Below are 14978 nucleotides of genomic sequence, written 5' to 3' on the forward strand. Positions count from 1 at the left end.
AGGCTGTTGAGGTCATTGAAATAACTTTTATGAAAGCCTCTGGTTAACTGTGAAACTGAGAAATCATTAACGCTCTTAGGGATCCCAATGAAGTTACCAGAAGAGTACTGAAAAGACCCTGACTTGTTACCTCTAGCTAATCTTGAGATTCTATGCAAACAGTAAACAAAGGCTAAGACAGAGTTGTAAACTGCTAAGGCATTAAATACAAGCACCAACAAAAGGGGCTTTTCCAGAGCTGCTTGGGAAAGGCTGGAAGACTTACTGGTTTCAGGCATTTAAGGAATACTCTGTTTAATCACTAGCAGACCATTAACTTAACAGAGCAAAGACTTTGACGACCACATGTGGCAAATAATACGTACTTTTCAGAATTAGGGAAAGTCACTTAAAGAATGGTGCAAAAAAAACCCTAGGGAGGGGGGAGTATTTGATTTCTAGAATTTCCAGTATTATATGATTTAAAAAGTTCAATTTTAAACCAATGAAATCATGAGACATGCAGAAAAATAAGAATGTATGGTGTCTACACGAGAAAAAACAAAGCAACCAATAGGAAATTTCCCCAAGGAAACCCATCTGTTGGACTTACTAGACAAAGATTTTAAATCAACCACTATAAATACGTTCAAAGAATTAAAAACAAACAATCAGAAAGAAAGAAAAACCATATCTGAAGATCCAAAGGAAAGTATGAGAATGCTGTCTCACTAAATAGAGGATATGAGCAAAGAGAAATTTTAAAAAGAGCCAAATAGAAATCCTGTAGTTGCAAAGTATAATAATTGAAATGAAAAATTCACTAGAGGACTTCAACAGCAGATTTGAGCTAGTCGAAGAAGGAATTAAATACCAGCAAGAGAGGTCAAGTGAGATTTCCAGTGTGAGGAACAGAAGGTAAGATGAATGAATAAGAGACTCAGGAAACACCATCAAACATACAGACATGCATGCAACAGGTGTCACAGAAGGAGGAGAGAAAGGATAGGTAGAATATGTGAAGAAATAATGCTCCCAACCCCCCAAATTTGATGAAAAACATTAATCTGCATGCCCAAGAAGATCAACAAACTCCAAGTAGGATAAACGCAGAGATCTACCTAGACACATCATAGACAAATTGTTGAAAGATAAAGACAAAGGGAGAATTTGAGAGCATCAATAGAGAAATGATCCATCGCATACAAGTGATCCTCATTTTATTGAGGATCACTGATTTCTTGTCTGCAACTGCAGGGCCAGAAAGGGAAGGGATGTCATATTCAGTGTTGAAAGAGAAAGACTGTCAAACAAGAATTTAACATCTAGGAAAAAAAACTGTCTTTCAAAAATGGAGAGAAATGATGTCAGTGAAATTGGCAGAGTAGGTAGCTCCAAGTGTCCATCTGTCCACAGGAACGTGAGAAAAGGGGGCGAAAACTGTCAGAACTCTGGAAAATAGTCAAAGGTTTACAGCGATTGAGTGAACACTGAAAAGAAAAGGGCAAATTAAAAAGGTAGAAAAACACTGCAGCATTTACTTGCCTTTGGCCCACCCCCTCCTCAGCATGGTGATTGTCCTGAAGATGGCAGACTGAGTTCCCAGTGTGAGACCCTGGTCCCTGAGTCCAGAAACAAGAGAGCAGACTTTGATATTAAAGAATTGTGTTTGTCTATTTTGACCCGAGGGCTGCCTGAAGGACTTATCCAAAACTTTTCTTTCTGTTTTGCCTAACTTGGAACTTCCTTAGGGCATAAAGGTGGCTATGCAGAGGGCATCTCTCAAAAACACTGAGAGGTGAATGAGTGACCCACTGCCACCTGGGGCAAAAACAAAACAAAACAAAACAAAAACAAAAAAAACACTTGAGGCAAACACAGAGCTCATTTGCAAAGACTCAGAGAGTTTTTCTTCTCCTTCTTTCCCTCCCTTTCTCTCTCTCTTTCTTTCCTTCCTTCCTTCCTCTCTTTCTTTCTTTTTCCTGCCTTCCTTCCTTCTTTCCTTCTCTCTCTTCCCCCTTTCTCTCCACCCTCTTTTTCTTTCTTCTTTCTCCCTCACACCCTTCCCTCTTTTTGCATGAGGCATTTAGGAAAATCTCTGTTTTAGAGTTCCTTCTGTGGCACAGAGGGTTAAGGATCTGGCATTGCCCTGTGGTGGCATAGATTTGATCCCCAGCCTAATGCAGTGGCTTAAGGATCTGATGTTGCCACAGCTGCAGCCTGGACTAGATCCCTGGCCAAGGAACTTCTGTGTGCTGCTAGTGCAGCCTTTAAAAAAGGAGGGATGAAAGGAAAGACAGGAGGGAGGGAGGAAGGAAGGAAGGAAGGGAGGAAGGAAGAATATCTCTGTTTAAACAGTAGCTGGCCAGAAACTAAAGAAAAAGAGACTTCAGAGACTATGCATTACAAAGAATACAGTTCAAAAATTGTTTAGAAAAGATACTAAACAACTGCAACCTACAGAAAGTAACAAAAACAAATCCTGATGAGGGGGAAGAATTTGATTTCCAGAAGTACCACACTGTAAAATTTAAAATGTCCAGTTTTTTTAAAGATATGAAGCATGCAAAGAAACAAGAAAATAAGGCATTTACACAGGAGAAATGAACAGAAACTTTCCCTGAGGATGCATAGACATTGAAATTATTAGACAAAGACTTTAATTCAACTATGCAAAATGCCCAGAGAGCTAAAAGAAACCACAGGCAAAGAACTAAAGGTAACCAGGAAAACAATGTTTTACAAATAGAGTATATCAATAATGAGATAGAAATTATAAAAAGAAACCAAACAGAAATTCTGGAGCTGTAAAGTATAATAATTAAAAAATTCTCTAGAGGGTTCAATAGCAGATTTGAGCAGCCTGACGAAATAATCAATGAACTTGAAGACAAATCAGTTGGACTTATTTGGTCTGAGGAGCTGAAGGAAAAAAAAATGAAGAAAAGAACAGAGCTTAAGAAACCTATGGGACACCATCAAGCATGTGAACATCCACAGAATGGGAGTTCCATAAGGAGGAGAGAGAGGCAGAGGGGGAGGAGAAGGGGGGGAGAAAAGCGTTAATAGTTGATGAAATAATGACCAAAAACTTTGCAAATTTGATAAAAATATATATATCCAAGAATCGCAGTGAACTCCAAGAAGGAGAACCAGAAAGAGATCCACACTAAGACACTTTATAATTAAGCTGTCAAAAGTCAAAGGCAAAGAGAGAATCCTGAAAGCAGCAGGAGAGAAGCATTGTGTTACATACAAGGAATCCTCAATAAGGTTAATAGCTTTCTGTTATTGGAAATTAGTAGTTAATTTATCCTCACAAACTGTGGAGGACAGAAGGCAGTGAAATGACATTTTTTAAGTACTGAAAGAAAAATATTATCAACCATTAATTCTATATCCTGCAAAGCTACCTTTCAGAAAATGAAATTAAGATGTTTCCAGACAAAAGCTGGGGGAGTCTGCTCCTAGTAGACCTGCTCTACAAGAAATGCTATTGGTAATCCTTTAGGTGGAAATTAAATGAGATACCTTAAGCCATATGACGAAATAAGGAACACTGATAAATGTAGCTACATTGGTAAATATGAAAGCCAGTATTGTATTTTGGGCTTGTAACTTCTTTTTTCCTGAATGATTTAAAATATTAATGCATAAAACAATAATTATAGATAATTAGTGGGTACACAGTATATTCATTTTTCGTGTGTGACAACAAAAAACATGAAGGGATAGGGATGCAGCTGTACAGGAATAGTACTATTAAAGCTAAAGTTGTATTAGGTAAAAATGGATAGTTATAAATTTAAGAGGTTAATTATAACTTTGAGGGTAACCACCAAGAAAACAACTTAAAAAACACAGAAAAAGAATGAGAAAAGAATCAAAATGGGATGCTCCAAAAAAAGAAAAAGAAAATCAAAGAAAGCAGTAATGGAAGAATTGAAGAACAGAAAAAAAGTGACATACATAAAACAGATAGTAAAATGACAGAAGTATTTTCTTTCTTATCAATACTTAAATGTAAGTGGATTAAACTCTCCAAGTAACATAGAATAGATTATTTTTCTTTTTTTCCTTTTCTAGGGCCGCTCCCACGGCATATGGAGGTTCCCAGGCTAGGGGTTGAATCGGAGCTGTAGCCACCAGCCTACACCAGAGCCACAGCAACGCGGGATCCGAGCCGCATCTGCAACCTACACCACAGCTCACGGCAACGTCAGATCCTTAACCCACTGAGCAAGGCCAGGGATCGAACCCGCAACCTCATGGTTCCTAGTCAGATTCGTTAACCACTGCACCACGATGGGAACTCCAGAATTGATTCTTTAAAAAATCCAAATATACACTTGACAAGAGATTGATTTGAGATCCAAAGATACAAATAGGTTGAAAGTGAAAGATCGAAAGAAGATATTCAATGCAAATAAAAACTAAGAGAGCAGGTTGTGTATATGCATATTAAACAAAATAGACATCAAAGCAAAACAAGTTACAAGAGGCAGAAGACATTATGTATTGAAAATAGAGTCAGTTCCTCAAGAAGATATAAAAGTTTTTCTCAAGTACATATGGAGCATTCTCTAGGATGGACCATATGCTAGGCAACAAAACAAGTCTCAATAATTAAAAAAAATACTGAAATCATACAGAGTATCTTTCCTGACAACCATGGAGTGAAACTAAAAATCAACAACATCAGGAAAACTGGAAAATTTACAAATATATGGCAATTAACACATTGTTAAAAACACCATTAGGTCAAACAAGAAATCACAAAGCAGATTAGAAAATACTTTAAAACGGGAGTTCCCGTCGTGGCGCAGTGGTTAACGAATCCGACTAGGAACCATGAGGTTGCGGGTTCGGTCCCTGCCCTTGCTCAGTGGGTTAACGATCCGGTGTTGCCGTGAGCTGTGGTGTAGGTCGCAGACGTGGCTCGGATCCTGCATTGCTGTGGCTTTGGCGTAGGCCGGTGGCTACAGCTCCGATTCGACCCCTAGCCTGGGAACCTCCATATGCCGTGGGAGCGGCCCAAAGAAATAGCAAAAAGACAAAAAAAAAAAAAAAGAAAAGAAAAGAAAATACTTTAAGACGAATGAACATGAAAACACAACATTATGAAACATAATAGGTTGCAGTAGAAGCAATGCACAGAGGGATATTTATCCCTGTAAATGCCTGGATTTGAAAAGAAGAAACATCTCAAATTAATAACTTAACTTTACGAACTAGAAAAAGAGGAGCAAACTAAACCCAAGGCTAGCAAAGGAAGGAAATGAAAAATATTAGAGAAACAAAATAAAGAATAGTGAAATAATAAAGAAATAGCAATAAAATCAAAATCCAGTTGTTTGAAAAGATAAGCAAAAGGCTTTAGCTAGATTGACCAAGAAAAAGAAGACTCAAATTTCTAATAACAGAAATTAAAGTTGGAACATTTCTACTGACCTTATAAAAATGAAAAGGTTTAAAGGCGAATACTATGAATACTTCATACACCAAAAATTAGATAAACTAGATGAAATAGACACATTCCTAGAAATACTAACTACCAAAGTGACTCAAGAAGAAATAGAAAACAGGACTTCTTTTGTGGTGCAATGGGTTAAGGATCTGGCATTGTTACTGCAGTGGCTTGGGTTGCTGCTGTGGTGCAGGTTTGATCCCTGGCCTAAAAACTTCCACATGCTGCAGGTATGGCAAAAGAAAAAAAAAAGAAGAAGAAATAGAAAACAGACTTATTGAAACAGACCTATAAATACAGATCCAATCACTAATCCAAAACCTCCCAACAAAGAAATGCCCAGGATCAGATGGCTTCACTAGTTAATTTTACCCTACATTTAAAAAAGAATGAACATTAATCCTCCTCAAACTCTTCCAAAAATAGAAGAAGAGGGAATGTTTCTGAATTCATTCCAGGAGGCCAGCATTACCCTGATATGAAAACCGGACAACGATATCACAAGAAAACTAGAGACCAACATCCCTCCTGAATAAAGGTGAAATTATACTTACATCTGAATGCAGCAGCATACTTAAAATGATTATATGGCCTGACCTTGTGTGATTTATCCTAGGAATGCAGGTTCAGTGGTTCAATGTAGGAAAATCAGTGGATATGTAATACACCAACAGAAAGAGGAAACAATTGACACAATTACCTCAGTAGACACTGAAAAAGCATTTGACAAAATCTGGCACACTTTCATAACAACAAATGACTTGAAGTAGGAGAGAAATTTCTTAATAGTGGGTAATTATAAAGAAATCCACAACTGATGTCATACTCAGTAGTGAAAGACTGAAAATCATTCACCTAAGATCAGGAAGAAAAAATGCCTGCTTTCACCATTATTCAACATTGTACTAGAATTTCTAGCTAGATCAATTAAGCAAAAAAAAAAAAAATTCAAAAGGTATCCAAATTGGAAAGGAAAACCTGAAATTACCTTTATTTGCAGATGACTTGATCTTTTCCTTTTGGCCACATCCATGGCATATGGAAGTTCCTGGGCCAGGGGTTGAATCTGAGCTGTAGCTTCAACATACACTGCAGCTGCAGCAATGCTGGGTCCTTAACCAACTGTGCCATAATGGGAACTCCACAGATGACTTGATCTTATATATAGAAAATTATGAAGAATACATACAAGCTATTATAGCTATTATCTGGCATAGTTGCAAGGTACAAGACTGACAACAAAATCCAGCAAAGTTTAAGGGTACAAGATTGACAACAAAAATTGCTTGTATTTCTATACACTAATAAGAACAATCTGAAAAGGAAATTAAGAAATTCCATTTACAATAGCATTTGAATAATAAAATACCTAGGAATAAATTTAGCTAAGGAGATTAAAGATATATATATACTGAAAATTATAAAAGATTGATGAAAGAAATTAAATGACTTTGTGGGATTTATCCCAGGGATGCAAGTGTTCTATAATATCTGCAAGTCAATCAGTGTGATATACCACATTAACAAACTGAATAATAAAAACCGTATGATCCTCTCGATAGACTCAGAAAAAGCCTTTGACAAAATCCAACACCCATTTCTGATAAAAACCCTTCAGAAAGTGGGCATAGGGAGAACCTACCTCAACATAATAAAGGCCATATATGCCATATATGCCATAATGTTGTCATATATGACAAACCCACAGCTAACATCATCCTCAATGGTGAAAAGCAGAAAGAACTCCTGCTGAGATCAGGAACAAGAGAAGGATGTCTGCTTTCGCCACTATTCTTCAACATAGTTTTGGAAGTCCTAGCCACAGCAATCAGAGCAGTAAAAGAGATCAAAGGAATCCACACTGGAAAGGAAGAAGTAAAACTATCACTCTTTGCAGATGACATGATACTATACCTAGAGAATCCTAAAGACTCTACCAGAAAACTGTTAGAGCTCATCCATGAATTTGGCAAAGTCGCAGGATACAAAATTAATACACAGAAATCAATGGCATTTCTATACACTAACAATGAAAGATCAGAAAGAGAAATTAGGGAAGCAATCCCATTTACCATTGCATCCAAAAGAATAAAATACCTAGGAGTAAACCTACCTAAAGAGACAAAAGACCTATACTCTGAAAACTACAAGCCTCTGATGAAAGAAATCAAAGATGACACAAATAGATGGCAAGACATACCATGCTCTTGGATTGGAAGAGTTAATATATCAAAATGGCTACGCTACCCAAGGCAATCTACAGATTCAATGCAATCCCTATCAAATTACCAATGGCATTTTTCACAGAACTTGAACAAAATATTTTAAAGTTTATTTGGAAGCACAGAATACAAAGAATAGCCAAAGCCATCCTGAAAAAGAAAAATGGAGCTGGAGGAATCAGGCTCCCTGACTTCAGACCATACTACAAAGCAACAATCCTCAAAACCGTATGGTACTGGCACAAAGACAGAAATCTAGATCAATGGAACAGGATAGAAAGCCCAGAATTAAACCCATGCACCTACAGCCAACTAATCTATGACAAAAGAAGCAAGGGTGTACAATGGAGAAAAGACAGCCTGTTCAATAAGTGGTGCCAGGAAAACTGGACAGCCACATGGAAAAGAATGAAATTAGAACACTTTCTAACACCATACACAAAAATAAACTCCAAATGTATTAAAGACCTAGATATAAGACCAGACACTATAAAACACTCAGAGGAAAACATAGGCCAAACATACTCTGACATAAACAACAGCAACATCTTCTCAGATCCACCTCTTAGAGTAATGACAGTGAAAACAAAAATAAACAAATAGGACCTAATTAAACTTAAAAGTTCCTGCAAAGCAAAGGAAACCCTAAACAAAATGAAAAGACAACCCAGAGAATGGGAGATAATCTTTGCAAATGAATCGACTGACAAGGGATTAATCTCCAAAATTTATAAACACCTTCTGTAGCTCAATACCAAAAAATGAACAACCCCATCAAAAAGTGGGCAGAAAATCTAAACAGACAGTTCTCCAAAGAAGACATACAGATGGCCAAAAAAACACATGAAAAGATGTTCAGCATCACTCATGATTAGAGAAATGCACATCAAAACCACTCTGAGGTACCACCTTACACCAGCCAGAATGGCCATCATCCAAAAGTCTACAAACAATAAGTGCTGGAGAGGGGATGGAGAAAAAGGACCCCTATGACACTGTGGGTGGGATTGTAAATCGGTGCAGCCACTATGGAAAACAGTATGGAGAGTCCTCAGAAAACTAAACACAGAACTACCATTTGATCCAGCAATCCCACTCCTGGGCATCTATCCAGAGAAAACCATGACTCACAAAGACACATGTACTCCAGATGTTCATTGCAGCACTATTTTCAATAGCCAAGACATGAAAACAACCTAAATGTCCGTCGACAGAGGAGTGGATCAAGAAGATGTGGTACATATACACAATGGAATATTACTCAGCCATTAAAAGGAACGAAATACCAGCATTTTTAGCAACATGGATGGACCTGGAAATTATTATTCTGAGTGCAGTCAGTCAGACAATGAGACTCCAACATCAAATGCTTTCAATTACATGTGGAATCTAAAAAAAAGGACACAATGAACTTCTTTGCAGAGCAGATATTGACTCACAGAATTTGAAAAACTTATAGTTTCCAAAGGAGACAGTTCAGGGGGTGGAGGGATGTGCTGGAGTTGTGGGATGGAAATCCTATAAAATTGGATTGTGATGATCATTGTACAACTATAAATGTCATAAATTCATTGAGTAATAAAAAAAAGAAATTAAATGACTTAAATAAATGGAAAGACTTCCCATATTCATGGATTAGAAGACTTGTTAAAGCTTGTTAAAAAGACTATACAAAGTGATCTACAAATTCAGTGTAATCCCTATCAAAATTTGAATAGCCATCTTTTTTTTTCGAGAAGGGATACTACTTATTTTATTTTTTTAATTGATCCCCAACAGCCTTTTAAAAAAATTGAAAGGCAGATCTCAAATTTATATGAACGTGAATAGTCAAGACAATATTGAAAATGCAGAACAAAGTGGGAAGGCTTGCACTTTCTTACTTTAAAACTTACTACAAAGATACAGTAATGAAAACAGTGTGGTACTGGCATAAGGATAGACATATACCTATGTAATAAAATTGTGATTGTAGAAATAAATCTAAATATCTATTGCTGGTTGATTTTTGCAAGGGTGCCAAGAACTTTCAATGACAGAAAAATAGTCTCTTCATTAAATGGTGGTGGGAAAACTTGATACCCACATACAAAAGAATGAAGCTGGAGCCCTCCCTCATGCCATGTATAAAAATTAACTCAAAATGGAGCAACATCCAAATTATATAAGCTAGAAGAAACTCTTAGAGGAAAGCATAGGGGTGAATCTTTATGATCTTGGATCTGGCAATAACTTTTGATATTATATCAAAAGCTAAAAGTTATAAACATATGTAAATCTAAGGATACTATCAAAACAGTGAGCATATAACCCACAGAATGGGGGAAAATATTTGCAAATGACATACGGTAAGGGATTAATATGTAGAATATATAAAAACTTCCTTGACTCAACAACAATACCCCAATTCAAAAGCAGGGAAAGGACTTGAACAGACATTTCTCCAAAGTAGATAGGCAGATGACCAGTAAACACATGAAAAGATGTTCAGCATCACTTGTCATTACAATGGGGAATGCAAATCAAAACCACAACTAGATACAACTTCACACCCATTAGAACAGCTGTTAGAGAAACCGAAAAAACATAAAATGGAAAATAGGTGTTGTTGAGGATATGGAGAAATTAGAACCTTTGTGCATTCCTGATGGGATGTGAAATATTGCAGCCACTATAGAAAATAGTTGGTCATTTCCTCAAAGAGTTAAACATAGACTTACCATATGATCCAGCAATTCCACTTCCAAGTATATACCCCAAAGAATTGAAAACAGGAACTCAAACAGATACTTGTATACCAGTGTTCATAGCAGCATTATTCTCAGTAGGCAAAAGGTGGAAGCAAGCCATGCATTCATCACCCAGTGAATGGATAAAGAAGGTGTGGCATATTAATACAATGGCATATTATTCAGCTCTAAAAAGGAATGAAATTGAGACACATGCTACAACGTGGGTGAATGTTGAAAACATTGTGCTGAACGATATAAGTCAGACACATGAAAGAGCCAAAATTGTATGATTACAGAGACGAGGCAGTGATAATAGGCAAATTCACATAGACAGAAAGTGGAATAGCGTTTATCTGGAGCTGGCTGGAGAGGAGAATGGGGATTATTGTTTATTAGGTACAGAGTTTCTGTTTGGGATGATGAAATAGTTCTTGAAGTGGATAGTGGTGATAGTTGCATAATAATGTGAATGTACTTAATGCCACCGAAATAACTCTATACCTAAAAATGGTTTAAAATGATCAATTTCATGGTAAGATTTTACCACAGTCAACACCCAAAGGTAATAAATACTCAAAATGAATTCCTTCCCCACTGAGTTCGATACTTCAAAATGGTGAATTTTATGGTTCCATGAATTACATTGCAACTTGAAACATTAATGAGCTGACCTGTTGGAAAAGAGCAAGAGAATAAAATCAGAAAGGACAGAAAGGTGGAAGGAAAAAAGAAGGAAAGTAGAAAAGAAATAATAGTGAAGATAATAAAAATTAATGAAATGGAAAAAATAACTCAACAGAAAGGGTGAACGAAGCCAAAAGTTAGGTCTTAGAAAATGGTTATAAAATAACGTTCTCAATAAGACAATCATGATAAATTGTCAATCAAGCCCTGAATCAGGAATTAAAAAGGGAAATTATATTTACCACTATTTACAGTAGATATCAGAAATTTAGTAATTTTGGGGCCATCAATTTGAAAATCTGGCTGAAATAAGATAATTTTCTGGAAAAAAATAAAACTCACTCTCAATAAAAAAGCAAAAATTTGAAAAAATACTTGTATTTCCATATATGTCCTTTAATGGTTATAAAGCTTTGAATTAGTATTAGCTTTAGATTTGCTGTAAGTAATCTAAAGATGATTTCAAGTACATGAGGAGCATGTGCATAGATTACACACACATGCCATGCCATTTTAGACAAGGGACTTGAACATCCTTGATTTTGGTATCCATGGCTGGTCCTGGAATCAATCCCCCAGGAACACTAAGGGACAACTATATAAATTTCATGCCTAAACTAGACAATGACAATATGGAAAAGGAAAATTACACCCAGTGTCACGAGCTGGGACATAAACACCCCAAACAAAATATTAGGAAACTGATTTTTTTTTTTTTTTTGCTTTTTATGGCTACACCCGAGGCACATGGGGTTTCGAAGACTAGGGATCTAATCAGAGCCACAGCAATGCCAGATCCTTAACCCACTGAGCAAGGCCAGGGATCAAACCTGCAACCTCATGGTTCCTAGTCAGATTCGTTTCCGCTGTGCCACGATGGGAACTCCAGGAAACTGAATTTTTAAAATATGTGAAGAAGATATTATCCCATTGTCAAGTTGGGTTTTTCCAGTAATGCAAATATTAGAAAAATCTACATATTTTATTAGCTAGCTTGCAATATTAAAGGATAAAAAAATCCCCATATAATCACTTCAAGAGAGGCAGAAAAAAAGTTTATCATAAATCTCTCTTGTTATAAAACTTTAGCAAACTAAGCATAGGAAGAATTTGTTTTAAATGATTAAGAGTACCTATGAAAAACCTATGTCCAAATTTACATTCAGTGGTAAAACTTTAACAATATTCTCTTTAAAGAGGTAGTGCAGTTATTACTGACAAGATTTGTATTAGAGTCTATGCAAAAAGTACTTAGAGGCAAATCTAATAACAGTTTTGTGTGATCTTAAAGGAGAAAAAAAAATCTATGAAGTACATTGAAGAAGACATAAAGAAATGGAAAAATACTTCAGATCATGCCTAGAAAGGCTCACTTTCTTCAAAATGCAATCTCCCCAAATTAAGCTACTCTATCAATGCAACTCCAGTAAATCTGGCAGGATTTTTTTTAATGGGTCGCCAATTGCTGATGTTAAAATTTAGATAAAAGAATGAAAGACAAAGACAAACCAAGATGGTTTTGAAAGTGAAGAGGGAAGAAGACTTGCCTTACCAGATAAGAGGCTTTAGTCATTCAAGTAGGGTGACCATGCGTGGATAGACAAATAGACAAATAGACTCCATCGAACAGGATCGAGCGCTCAGAAACAGAACTGGCTTGTTTGGAAACCTGCCCCCACCCCCATCAGATGGTCCTGCCAATGAATAGTGGAAGACAGATTTTTCGTTAATGCCTAAGGAGAAAACACACAGTTGGTTCTCCACCTTCTGGCATTCACGGCTAGAGTCAAGACCCAACTCGACGCGTGAAACTCTAAAGTGTGTGGAAAAAGATGTAGAAGATTGATATCATCTCTCGGGGAAAGTTTTCTTAAGCTACAAAGTACGTAACCAGGAAGAAAAAGTTTGGTTATTCTGATTCCATTAATGAATGAGGTGAAAATCTAAGTCAGTATAGAAGAAGCTCTTTGAAACACATATACCAGGTAAAGGGTTAGGTTTCAAAGTATGGGAAATATTGTCTTCAAAATCAGTAAGAAAAAGACAAGCCAGCAGAAAATTTGGTGACAGATTAAGAGTAGACACTTTACAATTTAAACATATAAAAAGATGCCCAACTTCATTAATAATTAGAGACGTTATTAGAGATAACATGAGACAATAAGAGCTATAGAAATACTTACTGATAATTAAAATGGAAAAATACCATTTCATATTCATCAGACTCACAAAAACTAAGAAGTCCAGCAGTAGAAAGTGTTAGCAAAGATGTCACAGGAACAGTGTTGATAGTAAATCGGTGCAAGAATACAGTTCGGCAACAGCCATCGAAGCCGAGACGCTCGTTTCTTCCATTGAGCAGTTCTGCTCCTCGCTGTGTCGCAGAGAAAAACTTGTCACATGTTATACTCTAAACCATGACGCCGGGAGTTGCCTGGGAGTGTGGTGGGGGTCGGGAGGAGTTATTTCAATGATCTTATTTGCGGGTTTCAGAGAGAAACGAGGGGAGCTCCCCTACCCCCGGCGATCTGCAGGGTGAGTGAGGTTGCTGTCTTCGCTGTCCCAAGGGGAAGGTCGCGTGGGCATCATGGCCACAGAGGCACCCCGTGATTCGGCCCAGTAGCCCTGCCGTGAGTTTGGAGTGGTTTCCTCTCACAACAAGGACAGCAGAGAAGGTGATCGGGCAGCGGATGAGCGCTGTGGGGTTTGGAAGAAGTTACTCCGAGGCAAGCTGACCCTCTACACCTCAGCGTGCAGAGAGCGCACACAGATGATAAAGAAGGTGCAGCCACGAGCATCTCCATCACCGACAGGAAGGGGTATCCTTATGCCAAGGTGGATCAGCATCACCAGGCACAACTGAATCTTCACAGGAGAAATGCTCTTTTGGGTGCTCCAGAGTGGGTGCCGGCGGCCCAGTGGCTGGGGGCCTGATGGGGCACTCAGCATCGGTGGTGGTGTGGGGTAGAGTCTGGTCCCTAAGGGGATGGAGGATACGCTTGCTTGCGGGTTCAAGGCCCTGCAGCTCTCGAGCTCACATCTGGCTGGGAAGAGGGCCCAGGGGCGAAGGTGCTCAAGTCTGCCTTTTCAATGGCCCTGTCATCTGGCTCAAACTTTTCATAATTTTATACTCTTTGCAGTAGTAAAAAAAATTCCAAAGAAGCCAAATGTCACTCAGTGGGTAACTGGATAAAGAAATTATAGTATTTTCATAAGTGGAATTGCTAAATAGTGGTGAAAAACACTAAACTGCATTATGTATAAAAACACGGATGAGTCTGATAATTTTAAACAAAAAAAAGTTGCCTAAGGAATAGAGTATGTGCAATTTATGTAGAGTATTAAAAATGCAAAACACGACCATGTAGTTTCAGGGCTACGTATGTGGTAAAAGTATAAAATGCACAAGCAAGACCGTCTGTAGATTTACAATCGGATTACGCTTGTGGGAAGGAAAGGGGATTTAACCAATGAGTGGCACTGCCTGGAGTGGTGCTGTTTTATTTCTTTAGCTGGGTGGTAGTATATGGTGGCTCATTATAGGATTCTTTCTACGTTTTTTGGTGTATCTTAAATGGTACATTGTCGTTAACTGAGATAAAAGTATATGGAAATGGTTGCTATGTGGAGACCACAAATATAAGTATACAGGGCAGACACCACCAGCAGCTGCCCTGATGTTATCCCAATGGGTGGTTGTGGCTTGGGTTACAATTTCCTGCCACAACTTCTGACATATATTTGAAAGGTGGTGTACCTCAAAAACCTTTCTATTTCCCTCTAGAAACCCTCTCTAGCCCCCTTCAACCTACCTCAAACTCACTCAGTGAAAGGCATCAACACTTACCCCGTTTTTTCCACCTGCACCACTGGAGTCTCCCTTGTGCAGACCGA

The sequence above is a fragment of the Phacochoerus africanus genome, chromosome 4 (genome assembly GCF_016906955.1).
Source record: "Phacochoerus africanus isolate WHEZ1 chromosome 4, ROS_Pafr_v1, whole genome shotgun sequence".
Classification (NCBI taxonomy): Eukaryota; Metazoa; Chordata; class Mammalia; order Artiodactyla; family Suidae; genus Phacochoerus; species Phacochoerus africanus.